This window comes from Mustela nivalis (assembly GCF_964662115.1).
Source record: "Mustela nivalis genome assembly, contig: HAP1_SCAFFOLD_1583, whole genome shotgun sequence".
Taxonomy (NCBI): Eukaryota; Metazoa; Chordata; class Mammalia; order Carnivora; family Mustelidae; genus Mustela; species Mustela nivalis.
The window spans coordinates 55324-76504 of record NW_028135081.1 but is presented as its reverse complement, the minus strand read 5'-3'; the positions used below and the strand labels follow the sequence as shown (position 1 = coordinate 76504).

General features: G+C 44.5%; 1 pseudogene across 1 annotated transcript; it reads right to left on the bottom strand.

Moving 5' to 3' along the window:
- Positions 1 to 35: 35 nt before the first annotated feature.
- On the bottom strand, positions 36 to 18008 carry LOC309857939 (mitochondrial ornithine transporter 1-like; annotated as a pseudogene). Its single transcript has 6 exons — positions 17949 to 18008; positions 9648 to 9970; positions 5601 to 5738; positions 2320 to 2489; positions 1207 to 1365; positions 36 to 157 (listed from the first exon to the last, which is right to left on the bottom strand). The product of its transcript is annotated as a mitochondrial ornithine transporter 1-like (transcript).
- Positions 18009 to 21181: the final 3173 nt, after the last annotated feature.

Genomic DNA, 21181 nt, shown 5'->3' with positions numbered 1-21181 from the left:
GTGCCTAGACTTGGATTTCGTTTTGCCAGGACACTTCAGTAGGCTTCGAACTGGCTCATCAGCTTCCTACTGTATTCGTAGGCCAGAAAGAGCGCCCTATTGGCAGGGAACCCTCGGATCATTGTGGGTTTCAGTCCAGAATATAAGGCTGTTATTCCTAGAAGACAAAAAGTGATCAAAGACTAAGATGCCCCTTCTCAGAGAGAGCCTGTAAAGCCGCAGAGCCCAGGGCTGGACACCGACAGATCCAGACAACACACTGAATGCCGACAAGGGACAGAAGGGCTTCTGTCCAGGTGTCCCTGGACGAACGGGAAGGATGGAGGCTCACGGCAACGAGGCCAGGCATCCAGTGTTCCAGCAAATCTTGGTGACGCTCAGGTACCACACACGAATCCCGGGCTCGCTCCTGGTATGAGGCCTCACCTGGGCAGAGAGAAGCAGCCCCAGAACACAGGAGGGCAGCAGCCTCACAGATTCAGTCGGGAGGACAAGGACCACAAGACACTGGGCCAAAAGCACAGTCCTGTGTCCACAGCTGGCACTGCCCAGACTGTTATGAAGATCCAAGTGGATGAGGGAGGCGTAAGGGCTCTGCGCAACTATGAGGCTTTATGCAACTCTGGAGTATGAACTGAACCGTTTCCACACCCTGTGACTGCTCTCTCGCAAAATCAAGCCCGAGAAGTTCCTGAGGTGGAAGATGTAGAGCGGATGCTGAAAGGACAGGTCTCTGCTCACCAGAGGCACGATCCGGGCATTATACAAACATCTACTAGAAAATCTTGACACTCCTACGTTAACTCTCAAAATATAGAGACAATCACCTTCAGGAAGTCTGAGCATTAGGGACTTTCAGCAAGTTCTTTTAAATCCTTTAGTGGTTCTGTTAGAGATGGTTTTCTAATACTATCTATACTCTATAGTACAAGGGGTGCTGACTTCCAAGCATTTGTCCCCTTGGAACAATCTGGAGTTTTAAAGTTCCCTCCGGGCTATTTAGAACAAAGAATCCTGGCCCAGAAGCGAGGAACAAGGACAGCAAACATTCTTGAGAATGGAAGCAAGCTAAGGCAGGGGCACTAGATAAAGGACAGGGGGCAGGGGAAGAGAACAACCACACACATGTGATTGACCTCCACAAGGGTTACAGCGAAATACCTGGTCTAGACATACCCACTCCATTTCTGCAATGAGCAGACTCACCTTTATTTTTCACCATGCTTATAAAGGTTCTGATAAATCCTGCCTGTTTTCCAGACAGGGAAAGAACTTGAATTCTGGATTTGACACAATCCACTGGGTAAACAGCAAGCCAGAGGCAGATCCCACCAACTACACCGCTTAACATCAAAGGGACAGGGCCTGGAGGAGGAAAGCAGCCAACAGCATTTTTGTCTCAAGGACAGCATTTCCAGAGGTCAAGGTGGTAGTGGGTGCAGGTAGATGCAAATAAAAATGCTGATACTTCGGGCACCTGTGGCTCAGTCAGTAAGGCATCTGTCTTCAGCTCAGGTCATGATCTCAGGGATTGAGCCCCCTTTGGGCTCTCTGCTCAGAGGACACAAGGTCCCATGTGGCACTTTGGGTCTGCACCTCATCACAGGACCAGATCAGTGCTGGTCATTGTGGCGCTGTGGCCCTCCTGGCCTGCCCTCCGAAGGACTGGTCCACACAGAACCAACAGGCCCCCAGCAACAGGGCAACCCGCCCCCACCCCATGGGAATGAGAACAGTGGCCACTGAAACACAGGTCACGTTTTTTCCAACCCTCTCAGTCTGCAGTATTTCATTATGTTAATGCTCCACAGCCCTGATTCTTCCTTTACCACGAAAGCCAAAGTTGTCTTATTAAACATGATAGTTAAGCCTGGGAGCTTGCCTAACCCCAGAATAAGACCAAACCACTGAAGTGATGTGTTTGAGAAGAAACAAGTAATCATTCATGCAAGCCAAACATTGACATGATTGCGTCGAGTTGCTACACAGGACAAGCTAGAAAGAATACTTTTCAGTCCTCTGGAAACACACTCAAGATTTGTTACCAAGTTTTATGCTTATTGCAACAACTTTACAGGTGATTTACCCCTTTATTAAAGAGTCCCCAGAGGAAAGTAATTTCTAACTTCTCCCCTAAAATGTTACTACAGTAAAGAAGTCTGGGATGCACAGCTTCATTCTCGTGGCAAGGACATGAGTGCACCCAGAGGAAGGTGCCAAGGTCCTTTCCAAGCCTCCAGAAACCTCCGTGCCTAGCAGACCCCCACAGCCTCTGCAATAAGCAGGCCACAGCCAGGTCCAGCCCAGCCAAATGCTTACCTAGCTCATCCTTTGATCTCCCTGATGCAAAAAACAACCTGCTCAGCTCGTAGCCGCCAAAGAAGAGGAAATAGCCAGGCACCTCTTGGAGTAAGGTGCTGGAGAGGCTTTGGTAGAAGCCCAAGGGGCCGTCCTTCCTGAGGACGCTCTTCATCACAGACCAGACTGTGCTGCAGGGAGACAGGCAGCTGTGCTTAGGGCCAGTGAAATGGGGGGACTGGGGTGCGAGCCTGGCATTCCCACCCAAGTGGCAGGCCTGGCTCAACCCTGAGCAGGCAGGGAATGGCTGATTCTAGAAACCCACGGACCCAAATTCTGAAAATGAGGCTTCTGCAGGGAGGAAATCTCAGAGAAGCACAGATCCTTTTATTTTAGGACAGCGGTTCTCACTTGAACTGTCCAACAGCTAGGAAATATCATTAAAGTGTGTATTCATAGAGAGCTGTGTGTGGCCACCGTGCCTCCGGCCAAGACTTCAGCAGACTACGCCAGAAACCCGTCTCAAATGGAACCATGTTCACATTTCCCAAGTGTGCCACTCAGGAAAGGAAGCCCTGAGAACACTCCTGGAGAAGGAGTACACTGGACTTCTGGAAAATCAGAAAGACCTCCTCTGAGTGTGGACAGAACAAAGGACCTAGACCAGTGCCAACGTGGCAAGGCAAGTTTCTAGAGCTGCTTTTTGCTAGTTGCAAGGCTCACCATCGCAGGCAAGGTCTATTTTATGGTACACAAGAAACAAGGGAAAAGAAGTAGGTGCTACCAAGCCAACACTCCTGCCCGATGACTGTTCTCCCCACAGGTGGTCAGTGGAGGTGGTCTTCAGGAATCTGACCCACAGCTTCCCCCTGTATAAAGGATTCCAGGAGTGGATCAGGACGCTCAGAACACATACAAATAAAATCCAACCCCCATTTGACAGGCGGAGAAAGAAAAGTCAGGGAAAGCCAGACAAGCTCTGATTTTTATATTGCTTGCATCCTCTTGCCCTCAATAAACAAATCTATTTTTTAGTTCATTGAAAAAAAAATGCATTCATACATTCTGGATATTATCCAAGATGTAAAAGAGCCAATACCCACTTTTGTCCAACAATGAATAAGAGAAATTACAATAAGGAGCTGTACACTCTCAGTAAGAATAAAATGCCCTCGTATTCGCTCACTCCTCTACCTCCTTCTGTGCCTACCCTCCTCTACCTTTCTTTCGAACGGGTGGGTATAGAAGGAATCTGTTCAATGCTTACGGTCTTTTCGCTTTGTGTTAGTGCAGTGAAGGACTAAGGGAGTAGATGTTACTTGAAGGCACGACAATGGAAATTCTTAGAAACTGTACAGGGCAAGAGGCACTGAGGATTTAGTTTTAGAAAGTAAGTAGGCAGGAACTTCTATTTCAGGCTGATCAGAGCCCTGGAGCAGCAGTAATGCAGGATCCTTTCTGTCTAGACCCCTCTTCCTGACGGTGTGCACCATGGCAGGCCTTATCTGTCAGGAAAACAGCAGCAGAAACCACATCTTTGGTGTGTATTAGGAAACCCCTTGCTCTTCACAGTGCTCTCAGCATGTGACCTCGCTTAGACCAGTGAAGAATCAAACCACCCGGTAATCAAAAGCATTTCAGAAGGCTTCATCAGGCATCACTCATTATCTAGGTCCTTCCTACAACTCAGCTCGCATTCTATAATGGGAATGTAACACAGTGACCCAACTCAACGGGACTGGCCTGCCTTCTGAACCAAGTCTTAACCCCAAGGTACCATATACCCTGTGTAGGCCAGGAGTATATAGCCACACCTAAAATATTGTCAACCGATACTTACCTTTGTGCAAGGTGTCCATTCGCTTAAGTTTTTAGAGCCAACAATTAATTTCCTTAAAACAACCTCAGGAAGGGGTGCCTGGGTGGCTCAGTGGGTTAAAGCATCTGCCTTCGGCTCAGGTCATGATCCCAGGGTCCTGGGATTGAGCCCCACGTCTGCTTCCCTCTCTGTCTCTGTCTGCCTTTCTGCCTACTTATACTGTCTGTCAAATAAACAAATAAAATCTTAAAAAAAAAAAAAAGCACCTTGGGAAACCAACTGAAGGTTGCTTTAGGAGAGGGGGGTGGGTTGGGGTAATTGGTGACGGGCATTAAGAAGGATGCTTGATGTAACTAGCACTGAGTGTTGTATTTAAGTGATGAATCACTAAATCCTACCCTGGAACTAATAATACCTTATATGTTAACTAAATTGAATATAAATTAAAAATTTAAATGAAAAAAAAAAAACACCTTAAACTACTCCTAGGGGACATGAGAACAATTTTCTGGGTTCTGTTCCTGTTCTATCTCTGAATCTGGGCATTGGTTACCAAATTGTATATTTAGTGACTATTAGAACCCCCACTTATGATTTCTGGGTGTACAGCAGATTTCAATAAAAAGTTTCAAAGACTTATGCTTTTGGACCTCTAGGCTAGAAAGAGTAGCTTCAAACTGGTTGTAAAGAATCCCCAGGGTGCAGGATATAGAACTCTGTCAGAAACCCCACCCTCCCTGGGAGGAGACTACTTGTGTAAAAGGTCAACTAATCTGGTTTTTCCGGTCAGATTTACACACTGAGTCAACCACAGTGACAAAGAGCTTTAGTCAGCCAGATGTCAAGATAAATAAGCAAATGTTGAGATTAATAAAGACAATAAATCACACTGTGTATGACACACACTCATGTAACTAGAATCTGTTTGCAGGACTGAGGGGGAGAGCATTCTGATAACTGCAGAGTAGCTCCCCAGGGCTCTGAGGAGTGTTCAGAAGCCAGGCTCGCTGTCGGTACACGAGAAGGGTGCGGGGGTAGGTAAGAGAGTGACCCTGAAATCTGGGCTGATCCGCTCACGTGAAACCTGGGAATGGGCACCAAATATCCATCTTGGAACCTAAGTTGGCAATTCTGAAGGCTCAGCTCTCAGACACAGTTTCAAAGCTGTCTGCTGAGTGCCTCCAACACAGCTGGGGACACTGCCTCATGCACTCGATGAGCCAAGAGTGAGAGGAGCTCTCGGCCTCTCCACGTCCCAGGTGTGAAACATCTGCAGACAGTGGTCCGTTGAGGGAGCAGGAGTGGGTCCGGCCTCTGAAAGGTCATTTAGGAAGTCCCCCTCTGACTGGTAGGGGAAAGAGTTCTAAAACCACAGTATTTTGGAGTAGATAAATCTCTTTCTCTGCCACTGAGTTTTAGTAGAATATAAAACTGACAAATGCTCAATGCACCAAGGCAATGAGAAACCCCGAACAGCACTTACTTGTGGCTTCTGGCAATCTTCCCTGACGACTCCATCTCATACATGGTCTGCAGCCGGCACTTGACGAGCTCAGTGGGACAGAGCACCAGGGCCGCAAAGGCAGAGGCGAAGGAACCCGCGGCTGCGTTCTACAGATCACTGGAAGGAAACCAGCACGGGAGTCTGGTCATTCGTTTATTCAGCACTCCCCACTCAAAGCGCTCAGCTGTAAGGGAGAGCAAGGATCAAAGGAGAGGAACCCTTTGCCGAGTGCCCACTGGGAACTCGCACATGCGGTTTCATCTAAGGATCCCAGCCCTGGAAATCCAACACCGATACCGACACCCCAAATTTCATGTGGAAAAACCGTGCATAATACCTAATGTACCTGAAGTCACACCACTACCACGTTGCAATGCTAGGATTCAGACCTGGGTCTGCCTGACTGCAAGATCCAGCTCCTTTTATTAGTCATAGTCCTGGCGACACGCACGGAATATATCCCCCACCCCTAAGGCTCTATGCAGGAGCCATAATCCCCCAAGGTGACGTATTCGGAGGGGGCCTCTGGGAGGTGCTTAGGTTTAGTGAGGTCGTGAGGGTAGAACCCCCCATGATGCAATCAGTGTCCTTATAAGAGGCCACCGCTCTCTCTATCCACCCTTTGAGGACACAGCAAGAAGGTGTCCCTCTGTAATCCAGGAAATAGGCCCTCACCAGACACCCAATCAACCAGCACCATGATCTTGGGCTTTCCAGTTTTCAAAACTGAGAGAAACAAATGTTTGTTTAAGCCATCCAGTTGACAGTATTTTGTTACAGCAGCCACACTAAAACACAGTGATATAGAAAACAAACAATCAAAAAACAAAAACAAACAAACAAAAAAAGAGGGAGTAAAAAAATTACCCAAACTCCCACTACCCCAAAGACACACCATCACGATACTACGGCGTATCTGCCACTAAGCTTCATAAAGCGAGGTTCTGGGGCCATCCCTGCATGCCCCAAATCCAACGTGGAACAACCACATGTACAATGTTACTGTTGCAGATGAAAGCCCACAATAAATCTTTAACCAAAAAGCTGCTCATTGCAAAAAAGATTTCCCAGTTCCGCTGACGACCTCCTGACCTCAGCCCCAGAGGGCAGCAGGAGCAAGGACAGGGGAGGAGGGGGTGAAGGAGGGGTCAGCAAGCTCCAGGGCTGGAGGTAAAATGGCTACACCAGGAATCTAAATGGAGAAGCAAATGCACGGAACACAAGCATTCATTTCACCACAGGAGGGTCTGGAACAAGCAGCCACAGTCACCAGCAGGGCTGTGAAATCGAGGTCCCATCAGAGTTCAAAAATACGGGGAAAAGTCTGAGAGATTAACTGTCAGGAATTCTCCTGAGCGTTCACAAGGGTCAGAAAATAAGATCCCTTCCATCCCCGGAGTGTTCGGTCACAAGAGCTCTGCTGGCACCCGGGACTGGGCAGGAAGAGTGAGCTGCTCACAGGACGACTGGCTCCCTGACTCTCACCTGTTAAGCCAGCAGCCTGTGTCACCTAAACACCAGGACGCCACACCCCCGTGAGGCAACCCCCTCCCAGGCTACGGAGATCCCCTCCCAAGCTTTCCCCAAACCGTGAGCAAAAGTCTAACAGACCGAGCACATGCGAATGTCCGGGGTTCTGTTAAACAGTCACACGAAGGGACGTCAGACAGGAAGAGAAAATCAAGGGCCGCCTCCAATCTCAGCCCCAACTTTCTGGTCCCCGGTGACCTGGCATCGGGGCCATGGGCAGACGGAGGGCAGGGCCCAAGCCTGTCTGCTTCCAGAAGAGTTGGTGGGGAGCGAGGCTTTCTTCCAGGATGGAGACCCTGCTTGTGTTCCAGACTTGCTTCTCATTTCAGAGAATCGGGTATGAGGCCATTACCCAGCGACATGCAACTCTGCTGGTGCTCAGGTTCTAGCAAATGGAAACTGTCCAACATGGTTCACACGTACTCGGTGGACTGTCAAGACCAAAGCTTCAGGTGGCTTCTGTAGTCTTTCAGCCAGCCTGCAGATCCAGGCTTTTTTTCCCTCGGGCACCCTTCATCAATTTGCTGACCAGCAGCCAGAACGGCCAGGTTTGCGGGAACAAAGATGGCATCGATCGGTGTGGAAGCCCTTCAGCCTAAGAGTCGGGGGCCTGAGTATGAGCACGCTGTTCTAGTGCAACAGCAAGGCCAAAGCACACCTGCAGTGGACTCTTAGTCCTCTCCCCTACCTGGGCGCCCAGTGAGGCACACGGGGCCCCAGGCTGCACCTGCAGGAGAGGCGTTAGACCCAGAACTGAAACCGCAGCAGGCACAGGATGGGATTTGGTAAGAATCGGCTGCTTATCTCCCATTCAACAAACATGTACCTGAACCCTCCTGCTGTGTTAGGACCCCATGTGGACAAAGGTCAAAGGAGAACTCTACTCGGGGTGGCATTCAAGCCAAGGACATGCAAATATTTACGGTATCATTGCTGAAATTCATGGCAGGCTCTTCCAAGCAGTGCTTTCCTTTCATTGCCTCTACTGACCACGCCTTCCTCTAGACCTGACCCCTACCACAGTCTAGAGTCCTGACTCTGGTCTTACGGCAAGAGTTCTGGATGGGGACTCAGAAGACACGGCTCTGGGTCCTGTGCTCAGTTATGAGCTCAAGTAATAGGATCCTAAGCCAGTATCTGCAAGTCGGGAGTCCCCAGTTTTAAAACAGAACTGCAGGGAGAGCTCTGCTGCTCTCACAGATCATGAGGAGGGATGAACAAAACAGGACAGGTGTGGGTGCCCCAGCTCCATCAACTCTAATGTGGCCACTCCCTGCCAGGTAATAAGCAAACACTGTTGTGTGGGATGAAGATGCAGCTCCCTCCTGCCTCACCAGGACTGGAGAGGAGGGTACGGGGTGAGACCACATGAAACAGAATGGCTTCTTGGCTGGAGGACTTCCTCCAGGACCTCATAGGCTGCTTCCTACCTCCATCTTCTCCATAAGGCCTCCTCCTCTGGGAATGTCGGAGGGGACCTAAACTTCCCATCTTGTCCCAGAGAAGGTTTCCTCCTCTAGCAGGAAGAGTGACAGTTGCTATAGTGTTCTTTCTGTCAGTCTCTAACATGAGATCCCAAACACTCCTGGTTTCTCTCCTGCTTATTTATTTACTTCCTCCTCCTCTTCATGACCCCTTCTGTGCTGGAAGGTCCTGGAATCCATGCACAGCCCTCTATAGATGCTATCTCCCTGGATGATTCCACCCAGTCCCAAGCTTTTAAAAAACACATTCCATCCATGAAGACAAAACTCCTGCGAAAAAAAGGGCACATCTTTGAGGTCACTAGGCGTCTCCAGAGAACACTTCTGTACAGAAGGGGCCTACAGTCGGGTGGGACTGGAGTTACAAATGGGTTTCCAGTTCCTACCGAAACAACCCATACAGCTATCTTCCCAACCATGAACCTGATATAAGTTTCAATGATTTAAAATAAATCAATGTTCAAAAAGGGGAGGACTACACATCCTGGTGGTTTCTGAATCCTCTATGGTCTCTGTGTAAATAAATATGCAAGGGAGGATGCGGCACAAGCTGAAGTCTGATGTTTGGGCAGACTTGGCCAAAGAGTCAGTCCATCCACATCTTCACAGATGTTTCCAGCTCCTCCTAAAATTCCAAGTTGCTCTCCAGCCTGTCTGGCTCAGGCAGCTTCTTCCAGTCCTCTGCACTCTGATGAAGGGGAACCCAAAGCTCCGCTCACAAGTTGCACCTGTGGCTCCCGTCCAGCCCTGGTGCCCACAAGAGAAGCAGTACCACCAGGGCATCTGAAAAGCATCTTCCTGAAGAACAGCAGAATGTAAGGGCACCTCCTTATTCATGGTGCATTACTGACCAGCCTTCTGCAAGTTTTACATGACAACTTCACAATCAGAAACAAAGTGGTTATTTTAGAAAAGGAAACACTCTTCCCATAAGGTATCATAAAAGTTTATGTTTATCAAAAATGGTGTCTTTCCTAAACAAAGGAAGAAAGTGTTAGTGCCCACAACTCACCTCAGCCTGGCCTGCTTCTCCAATCAAACCACTTTCCACACCACCTGTTGGCAGAAGCTGTAGCACATGAAGAGGACCGAGTTCTCGGCGATGTTGGCGATCAGCGCTGGGCTGGTCCCCTTGTAGAAGCTGCGGAAGCCCACCTGGGAGTAGGTCTTCAGGCAGCAGTCGGTGAAGCCCCGGTACAGGTCAGGGAACATCTTCATCTTCACTTTCAAGGTGTCAGAGGGCTGCCCGGTCAGTACACATGCTGTGCCCCCTAAAAGCAGGACAGAAGCCTCCTCCAGCACCCGTCTTCTGGTTTGGAATGCAGCCACAAACACCTACAGAAATTTAGAGAATGATAAGTACCCTACCGCAGGGCTTTCACTCCAACCTCTCTTCCCACCCCTCACCGGCAATGAAACCTCCAAGCCCAGTTCAGTTAACAAATAAGGGTCCCCACTGTGCCCGGCACCCAGCTCCAGCTCTGAAGGAACCCACCCTCGGTGGGAGAGACAGACACGTGTTCAACAGTCAAGACCGCAGGGCACACGGGGGTGGCGTGTGTGCGGAGGGGTCAGCAATTGGGTCAGATGGACTTGGTCCCTAAGGCCGGCTCTGCTGTGAGAGTCTGGACAAGCGATATTAACTTCGGAGCCTTGGCTCCCCATCCAGTTTGCACGAGGATTACATAAAAATGGACGAGAAGGCTGAAGATAACAGCTGCTGCGGGAACGGCTCATGAAGAACAGTCCCTCTGCTGCGTGCAGTCATAGCAAGGGAGGGAGGAGAAGTCTGGCAGGAGGGACTCACCCCTCTCTGCCTAATCCCCGCAGCACAGATGACTATCAGAAAAACAGGGAAAGAGGCAACAGAGAAAGATGACAGAGAGTCTGGCTAATCCCTAAAGAGCTAAAATTGGACCACACGGAAAATTTTCATCTGGATTCTACCAACCAATGATTCGTATTCGAAGGGAGAATGCACTGAATCCTACCGTGCTTAGCATCAATCATGTATTTTTACACTTTTATATTGTAAGAGTTTAGAAAACAGCAAAATCTAAATTGCTGTAGAGGACCTCAATAAAAAAGTCTGAAGGTAAGGAAAAGAATGAACTCTAGCCATGCCACCCTGTCTTAACCCCGGACCCTGGCCTAGGTCAGCATTTGAAAAATGCCACTCGTTAATGCTTCTACCTTTCCTGGGCCTCAGAGATCCCTGCATCTCAGATGTCCACTGTTTATGTCAGAAAACCTAACTATTGGATTAGGTATGTATGTATGTATGTATGTATGTATGTATGTATGTATGTATAAGAGATTGTATTTATTTATTTGACAGAGAGAGATTACAAGTAGGCAGAGAGGCAGGCAGAGAGAAAGAGGGAGAAGCAGGTTCCCCACTGAGCAGAGAACTGGATGCGGGACTTGATCCCAGGACCCTGAGACCATGACCTGAGCCAAAAGCAGAGGCTTAACCCACTGAGCCACTCAGGGACCCCTGGATTAGGTTTTTAAAGTGTCATCAAAATTGAAGAGAAGGCGGGGCCCCTGGATGGCTCAGTCAGTCAAGTATCAGACTCTTGATTTGGGCTAAGGTCCTGTTCTTTGGGTTGTGAGACTGAGCCCCGCGTTGGGCTCAGTGCTCCGCATGGGGTCTGCTTATTCTTCCCCCTCTGCTCCTGCCCCCACCTCAAGACCTTTTTTTAAAAAATGGAAGAGAAGGGGCACCTGGGTGGCTCAGTGGGTTAAAGCCTCTGCCTTCGGCTCAGGTCATGATCCCAGGGTCCTGGGATCAAGCCCCCCATTGGGCTCTTTGCTCAGCAGGGAGCCTGCTTTCTCCTCTCTCTCTGCCTGCCTCTCTGCCTACTTGTGATCTCTGTCAAATAAATAAATAAAATATTTTTAAAAAATGGAAGAGAAGGCTTACATAAATATTTTATTTAATTTTGTGCGATTTCATAACTGACATTACATAGTTACTCTGTCTGAATTGTGCAAAGTAGAGACAGGAGAGGGGCTGTTTTCAATAACTCCCACAAATTACTGGCAGATAAACATGTTCAAGGAGCCTGAAAACTGTGAGCTCTTCTTTTAAGCAATTGCAAGTATATTTGTACTACAATTATAGTTATTCTCTCTCAGGTACTTCTAGGAATAAAATAGGACCCTAATTATATAAAAAATAATTATTCCAAAAGAAGAGGTGAATGTCAGCATTTTTAAAGAGGGTACAAAATTTAGGTGACCAAGACACAGATAAAGTGAATAAACCACTTCATTCAGAGCACTGCAATTTTAACTGGAACCTTTCCATAGTTTAACTCAATCATCTTCAACAGTTCCGACATCACAGGCTGCTAGTACAAGGACTTGTTGCATATCTGTAACAGTTACATTTCCAACAGCGAGAAGGTAGGAGGCTAGTGCATGCTCAAATACTAACTACATTTCCCTCCGCTCATCTATGGAGGTAACTGACTCCCATGTAATTTACCACAAACGACACTGTCTAGGCCCCCGTTAAGTGGGTGATGACGATTCGGAACACCAGCACCAGCCACTGAGACCTAGCAGGTCCTCAGATACCCATCAGGTATCCCAGAAGCTATGAATAACTTAGAGGAGTATTTCTCCACTTGCTCAAAGCATAGACCTCTGATCATCTCATTCTCCTTGACTGAAAAATAGAAATAGTTCTGTGTTCTTTCATAGATGTCCCAAAAGGCCCTGCAGGAGAGGGGCTCAGACCATGGTGCACTCTATACTTTACCAGGGCCAGTGTTGTGGGTTTTCTATGCTTAAAATAGTTGAGTCAGCAAATAACAAGGTGGTCAGGAAATCTAACCTGGCAGGGATGGTGTCGGTGGTGAAAATGGGGATGACCAAGCAGCAGACCCTTCACCAGAAGGTCCAGGACCACCTTGTCCACCCATGCAAAAATGGAGAACCTCAAACCCAAAGGAGGCACTTGATAAATATTCTGCTTAATTGCAACAAAAAGAATAGAAGACTTAGGAATAAACTTAACCAAGGAGGTAAAGACCTGTTCTCTGCAACTTATACAGCAATGAGAAAGAGATTGAAGACAGCACAAATGGAACATTGTACCATGATTATGAATTGGAAGAAAAAAACTGTTAAAATGTCCATGTTACCCAAAGCAAATCAATGGATTCAATGCAATCCTTACCAAAATACCACCAGCATTTTTCAAAGAACCAGACAAATAATCCTAAAATTTGTACGGAAGCACAAGTGTTCTTGAGTAAACAAAGCAATCTCGAGAAAGAACAACAAAGATGGAGGTATTGCAATCCCAGATTTCTAGATATACTACAAAGCCCTTGGTGTGTGTTCATGTGCGTGTGCATGTGTGTGTGTGTGTATCCTCAGGCTGGATCCCTTGTTGAGGCACTGAGACATGGCTGTGCTGAAGACCAAATACTGCTCTGCAGATAACTTCCTTGTAGTTGAAGACTCTCACTGGATGATATGTATAGATAGATGTATATAGATACATATAGATATTTTTAAGATTTTTTAGTTTGGGAGAGTTGAACGGGCTTGAAAAAACAAAAATTACTCTTCAGCAAAATAAAATACTTCTGTTTTGAATACATAACAATGTCTCATGTACAGTCAAAAATTGCTAGACTTGGCATGCCTGGTTAGCTGTCAGAAGAGCATGCAGCTCTGGATGTTAGGGTTGTGAGTTCGAGCCCTACATTGGGTAAAAAGATTACTTAAAAGTAAAATCTTGAGAGAAAGAAAGGAAGGAAGGAAGGAAGGAAGGAAGGAAGGAAGGAAGGAAAGAAGAAAGGAAGGAAGGAAGGAATTACTAGACTTTCACAAAGAAATAGGAAAATATCACCATGGGGAAAGAATTCGGTTGACAGAAAATGACCAGAAGATGGCGCACGTATTAGACTGAAAATGCAGAGACACATCAGTAGTTATCATGAGGAAGTTTAAAGGCTTGATGGAAAACCTGGACTTGGTGGTTGAAAAGATAAGACAATCTTAAAAATGACCTGAAGGAGGGGGGCCTGGGTGACTCAGTTAAGCATCTGCCTTCAGCTCAGGTCATGACCTCAGAGTCCTGGTATCCAAGCCCACATCGGACTCCCTCCTCAGCAGAGAGCCTGCTTCTCTCTCTGTCTCTCTGCCCCTCTTGCCTCTCCCTCTACTGTTTGCACTCACACTTGTGCTCACTCTCTTTTTCAAGTAAATAACTTAAAATCCTTTTTAAAATAGGACCTGAAGGAAATTTTAGAATGAAAAATCCAAAGAATTCTTGTACCAAAAAGGAGTAGTAACAAATAAAAGATATAGTCACATAAAAAACAGGATTAAGAAAACAGGAGCAGCACACTCTAAAATAGTTGAGGATATTGAAAATTTGATTTTTAGAAGAAAAGAAGTAACTAGCAAATTAGATGAAGCTAAAGCATAAAAGACAAACCAAGGCAAGGAATTGCCCCATGATGGATCACAAAAACACAAAGTCATGGGAAGTGGGGAAGAAGCCATAAGCAATACAGTTGATGGATGCAGAGACAGAGCATCCTACAGAAGTACCAGGAGAGAAGAGAGACATTGCAGAGGACGAACTGGTCAAAGCAAAGATGGGAAAAAAAATCCCTCTCAGTTTAAAGAATAAAGCAAATATTCTACAAACCTCCAGAGAAGATAAAGGAGCAAGACTTGCATTGGCAGCAGACTTTTCATCAGCAACACTGAATATTAGAAAGCAATGGAGTTAATGTCTTCAACATTCTAAGGGAAAGTGATTTTGAATTTAAATTCTATATCCAGTTAAATGAGCATTTAGGCCTTAAGGGTGGTGAAGGACCTTTTCAGATATGTAAAGCCGCATCAAATTTACCAGCCAGAAATCATTTATGAAAGAATTACTGAAAGATACACTCCCACAAAATGAAAAAAGGAAGGAGGAAGATACAAATTCAAGAAAAAGTAGATAAAACTAGTAAACTCAAAGCATGGAACTGGGGACGAAACTGGTGATGGCTTGAGCTATTTGTTAAAGAGGTAAAGGTTGCTGAGCCAGAGGAGGTGAAGAACATAGAGACTCAGGAGGAAGGGTCTTCAGAGTGGAAGGAAAAACAAACCCTCGACAGGAAGACGGCTAAGATTTATAAGAGGAGGGAGGAAGGAGGCTTGAAGGTGCGGAAGAAGGGAGAAGAGGTGGCTTTGGAATAATGTGAGGAAAGGATTCCATCTTCCAATGCCATACTGTGGTAAATATGAAGCATGGAGTTGAGGAAATGACCAAAGATGCCTTGGAGATTATTGTAACTAAAGAAGTAGAAGATTCTGAGCCAGAGGAGGAAGAATGTTCAGGGTAGGAAATGGAAGTAGTTTTATCGTGGGACGAAGGAGAGGACCCTGAAGTAGAACATGTAAAGACTTGCCTTCCAGATTGAGATAAGAGAGGTCTCCAATGGACTTAAAGAAATTGCCTAAAATTATTTGGCTTGGGACTCAGATAAAAATTGGTGAAACCTTGGATGGAACAAAAACCCCAGAAAAAAGAGGAAACAGATATGCTCATAAATCAAGGAATTGGGACGGTCTGTCTAACCTTGTGTTTGACCTCTCCCTCAAAGTCACTAGAGATAAGTTCTGGTAAGCAGAATAGGCATTTATGTACAAATTTGAGTACTCCCATCAGGAATCACCATAGTTTGAAGGAAAACAGACACAAAACTCTCCAAACAAAGGTGCCAACACTTAACAAAACAGATAATATAAGAGAAGAAAATTTTAGAAATGGAATTAATAACTACAAAGAAATAAAAGAGGAGATTAGAAATATTAAAAATTATTATCCAGATGTCTTGTAAATAAAGAACTCCATGGATGCTCTGAATAGCTGAAAAGACCTACTTAAAGAGACAAGTAATGATCTAGAAGATCGACTTGAAGAACGTTCTAAGGTTACAATGCAAAGGGCCAAAGAGATAATAAAGAAAGATCCAGATATAGAGGCGAGATCCAGAAGCTCCAACATCCATTTGACAGGAATTCCAGAAAAAGATAATAAAGGGAATGGAGCAGAGGAAATAATTAATAATTGAAGAAAACTTCCCAGAGCTAAAGAAAGATTCAAGTCTTTTTTTCTAAGATTTTATTTATTTATGAGAGAGGGACACAGAGAATGCATGAAAGGGGGGAGGGTCAGAGGGAGAAGCAGACCACGCTCTTAGCAGGGAGCTGGATGTTGGACTGGATCCCAGGACTCCAGGATCATGACTTGAGATCCAAAGGCAGTTGCTTAACCAACTGTGCCACCCAGGTGCCCAGAAAAATTCAAGTCTTGAGACTGACAGTGCTTACCAAGTACTCAGTAAGATTGATGAATAAAGACTCCTAGGGATCTGGGAATTCCAAGGATAAAAAAAAAAATCATAAAGTCTTCCAGAAAGAGGAGTGTGAACCTACAAAGGAACAAGAATCAGACTGACAGCAGACTTACTGGACACTCTGGATCCTAGAAGGAAATGGGGCAGTAACATAAAATTTCCAGAGGAAAACATTTAAACCTAGAATCCTACATCCATCCAAAGTGGCATTTTATTTTGAAGGTAAAAAAAAAGACATTTTTTGATATGAAAGAATTCACAGTTTGTTTCTTGCATACCCTCTTTGAAAGAATCACTGGAGGATATACTTTAGCAATCTAGGGTGACTATAAACACATACACACAATGTAGATTATCTTTCTCCCACATCAAAAAAGGAAAACAGGAAAATAAAATGCTACATTTCTACTCAGGAAGATGAACAGCTAACAATGCTCTTGGGGAATATAGGAAAAGAAGGTTATGGATACTACCTAGATGTTAGTAAAGTTAAAGAGTGTGCTAAAATGAATTCAATCATTGTAGCTTATGTACAAGTCTAGTTTCTAAACTACTGGGGATCATCTCTTGGCCTTTTGCTAAAGATCGAGTGTAAACTACTAGGGAGATGGAGGGAATCCGTCAATAGGATCATAGACAGGAGGAGATGGGGTGAAAGTAACAGAAAAACACAGGAAAAAATGTGGCAAGAAATGTTAAAACGAGAAAGGCGAAAGTTGAGCTCTTATCAAGAGAAAGGTAACTTTATCATTAATATTGATGTGAATCTTGAATCTTTTTATTAAACCGTTTCCTTCCCCCCCCCAAATAACTACAAAGCAGTAGTAATAAAAGCAGTACAGTACTGCCACAGAAAGAGATTCATAGATTAAAATAACAGATTAGAGGCCCAGAAATAAACTCACACTGGGCACCTGGGTGTCTCAGTTTGTTGGGTGATTGTCTTCAGCTCAGATTATGGTCCCAGGGTCCTGGGATCGAATCCCATATCAGGCTTCCTCTGTTCTGTGAGAAACATGCTTCGCCCTCTCCCTGCCACGGCCCCCTGCTTGTGGTCTCTCTCTCTGTTAAATAAATAAAATCTTTTTTTTTTAAGATTTTATCCATTCATTTGACAGAGATCACAAGTAGGCAGAGAAGCAGGCAGTGATAGAGTGGAGAAAGCAGGCTTGCCGCTGAGCAGACAGCCAGATGCAGGGTTCGATCCCAAGACCCGGGACCATGACCCGAGTCAAAAGCAGAGTCTTTAACCCACTGAGACAACCAGATGCCCCAAATAAATAAAATCTTAAAAAAAAAAGTTTCAGGGGCGCCTGGGTGGCTCATTGGGTTAAGCCTCTGCCTTTGGCTCAGGTCATGATCCCAGGGGCCTGGGATCAAGCCCTGCATCAGGCTCTCTGCTCAGTGGGGAGCCTGCATCCCTCTCTCTCTCTGCCTGCTTCTCTGCCTACTTGTGATCTCTGTCAAATAAATAAATAAAAATCTTAAAAAAAAAAAACCTTCCAGTTTCATAAAACAAGTCACAGAGATGAAAAGTATAGCACAGGAACTATAGTCAATAAGGTGGTGATAACATATGGTGACAGATGGTGACCACACTTACCATTGCGAGCGTTGTGTGATGTACAGCATTGTCAAATCTCTATGTTGTGTGCCTAGACTAATAAAACATTGTATGTCAACTACACTTCAATAATATGCTTTTTTAGCATTGAGAGGAATGTGTTTGGCTCTCTTCCCAGCCGGCAGACTGTGAGCTGCCAAGTCCATGTCCTCCATGGTGCAGTAAACTGTCCAAGCAGAGTCAAGCATGATAAGGGGGTCTCAGGAGGACTTGGTGTGTGTATTGGGGGCAGCCAGAGTGCAGAGGTCTCATGGACCTAAGGACTGATGCCTGTTTCTCAGAGATTTCTGAAGGTGGAAAGGCTTACCCTGCTGGTTTGAAGGTCTAATGGTCTGGTAAGGACATCAGGGCTCTCAGCCAGTGCCATGGCCCCACGTGACAGGAAGGGAGGAGCCGGGGGGCTGCTCAAGGAGCCAAAGGAGATGATCTATTGCCTGAAGAGGGTTTGGGAGTAGGCTAACCGCAGCAGAAGCCACTGCCCTTGTCTGAGAGGAGTGCTCCAGCATGGAGGGAGCCAGGGCAAACCTGCACACTCTGCCCTAAAGAACCCCACAGCATAGTCTCTGAAGAGCTTCATCTGGGCAGAGACCACCAGCATCAGATGGACCCAGAGCAGGGCCCATGCAAAAGGCAAGCCTGACTTTCCTGTCCCCTTCCTGCCCCATCTTGGAGGAGCTGAACTCACAAGAGGAAAGGGAAGAGAGAAGGAGAGAAGTTGGAGTAGGAATTGAATCAGACCAAATTATCTTAACCAAAGGATGAGAAAGTTTTATGATTGGTGTGATCACTCTATTTCAAAATGCAAACTAGCCTCTGTTGACTGTGCTGTACTTTTTAATTTTCTGCAACATATCACATGCCATATAATCCACTTAAGTATTATGTCTCTTCTTTATTGTCTTTCTCTTTTCCTCTCACCTCTGTCTTCATCCCAAAATATAAACTGGCAAGATCGAGGATCTTTGCTTTTAACTGTTTCCCTGGCCTCTGGAATGATACATTTGGGTAGCCCATCACTACATGTGGCTGCTTAGCTTGAACTTACAAGGAAATAAAGTAAATTCATTGCTTCAGTTGCCCTCGACACATTTAAGTACTTAATATATGGCTAGTGGCTCCCATATGGGGCAGGACAGGTATGGAAAATTTCAGTATCACTGAAAGTTTTTGTTTATTTGTTCGTCTGTTCATTTGTTTTAAGTAGGCTCCATGGAGCCCAACTCGGGGCTTGAATTCACCACCCTGAGATTAAGACCTGAGTTGAGATCAGTAGTCCAATGGTTACACGCCATCACACATACCCCACATACCACATACATACACACACACAGACTACACACACACTATACCACATATACTCTACATACCACATACACATACCATCACAGCATGCTCACACACACACACACACACACACACACACACCACACATACTGTATATACCACATACACACACCATCACACCACACATACACTGCACACCACATTCACACACCAGTAACTAGAGTTAGTTTGTTTTAACATCTCAGGATTATCAAGGATGGATCCAGTTTCTGTGTCTGCATTAATTTTAGGCTGGCTCCTGAAGTTACAGGAATGAGAAAGGGAGGGTATCTGTGTTTTTCCTTGCAGGGTGAGAAGAAGTTGGCTTCTGGAATCTCTCTCAGAAGGTTAGGAAGTTCTCTTTCTCAGAGTTCTCTTGTGACAAAGGTGCCATACTTCACCATGACCATGAGATATTTTTTCATTCATACAGGTCTCTAATTTATTTCAATAATGTTTTGTAATTTTTTGGAGTTTAGGTTTTATAATTCTTTTATTCAGTTTATTCTTAAGCATTTTATTCTTTTTGATGCTATTGTAAATAGAATCTTTCTTTTAATTGAGGTGTAGTTGGCATATTACACTGGCTCTCTGCCTACTTGTGATCTCTGTATTATTTTCAGATGTACAGCATAATGATTTGATGTTTGTGTATTCCAAAATGATCAACACAATGTCTAGTTAACATTCCTTATCATACATAATTATAGAATTATGTTTTCTTTTACAGATAACTGGTGAGATTTACTTTGTTAGCAGTGTTAAATATGCAACATAGTATTAACCAGGTAGAATTATTTTCTTAATTTCATTTTTGGATTGTTTGCATAAGCATATAAAAATAAAATTAATTTTTATATATTTATGTTGTATCCTGCAACCCTGTCTTTTTTTTTTTAGATCTTATTTAAAGATTTTATTTATTTATTTGACAGACAGAGATCACAAGTAGGCAGAGAGGCAGGCAGAGAGAGAGAAGGGAGGAAGCAGGCTCCCTGCCGAGCAGAGAGCCCGATGTGGGGCTTGATCCCAGGACCCTGGGATCATGACCTGAGCTGAAGGCAGAGGCTTTAACCCACTGAATCATGCAGGTGCCCCTATTTAATCTAAGTCTTAAGATGAGTTCTGTAGGAATTTTGAATATACAGGCATGTCATCTGTGAATAGAGTTAGTTTAACTTCTTCCTTTCAAAACTGAATGGCTTTTATTTCTTTTTCTTGCTTAATTGCCCTGGCTAGAACTTTTAGTACAGTGTTGAAGAAAAGTGAGAGCAGATGTTTTTGTCTCCCTTTATATCTCAGGGGGAAAGCTTCTAGTCTTTTACCATTAAGTATGATATAATCTGTGGTTTTTTGTTTTTTTGGTAAATGGCCTTTATCTTATTGAGCATATTTTCTTTTATTGCTAGTTTTTTTAGTGTTTTTATCATGAAAGAGGGCTGGATTTTTTCAGATGCTTTTACTGCATTTATTGATATAGTTATGTGGTTTCTAGTTTTTAGTCTGTTAATATGATGTGTTACATTAATTGATTTTCAGATAGTAGACTGACTTTGTTTTGTATGGGATACATATCATGATGAAGTGGATTACATTTCATCACTTATTTATGATACATAATCCCACTTGGTTATGATATGTAATTCTTTTTATACATTGCTGGATGTGGCCTCAGTGGTATTTTTTGAGGATTTTTGTATCTGTATTCATAACCAATAACACTCTGTAGTTTTCTTGAAATGCCTTTGTTGCAAACAATTTTTAAATGTCTAGATGTTTGGATTAACTGTAGAATTTTTAACATGTAATTGATTATTATTTCTTTATGGGCTTATTAAAGTACACACTTATTAAATAAATTGGCATATGAATTAATAGTGTCTACTGTTAATATATTTTGAAAATAAAAGGATTGGGAAGAGAACATGGTAACCTCTATTTTTACAGTGGAATGAAAGAATCTGTTGTATTTATGAACCTGGTGTGTTTTCTGTTCTCTAGTTTTCTTTTTTTTTTAATATGGGTGGAAGTGTTTGTTGGACTGTGTGTGTGTGTGTGTGTGTTTATAGAACTAATTTACCCCATCATATACCCGAAAAGCAGTGAATATATTACAATATGAATAAAGTAAAATAAATGTAATGGAGATTAAACTTGGAATTGTATTTAGAATTTTATTAACTTTTTTCAGTGATTAAAAGAATTTTATAAATGATA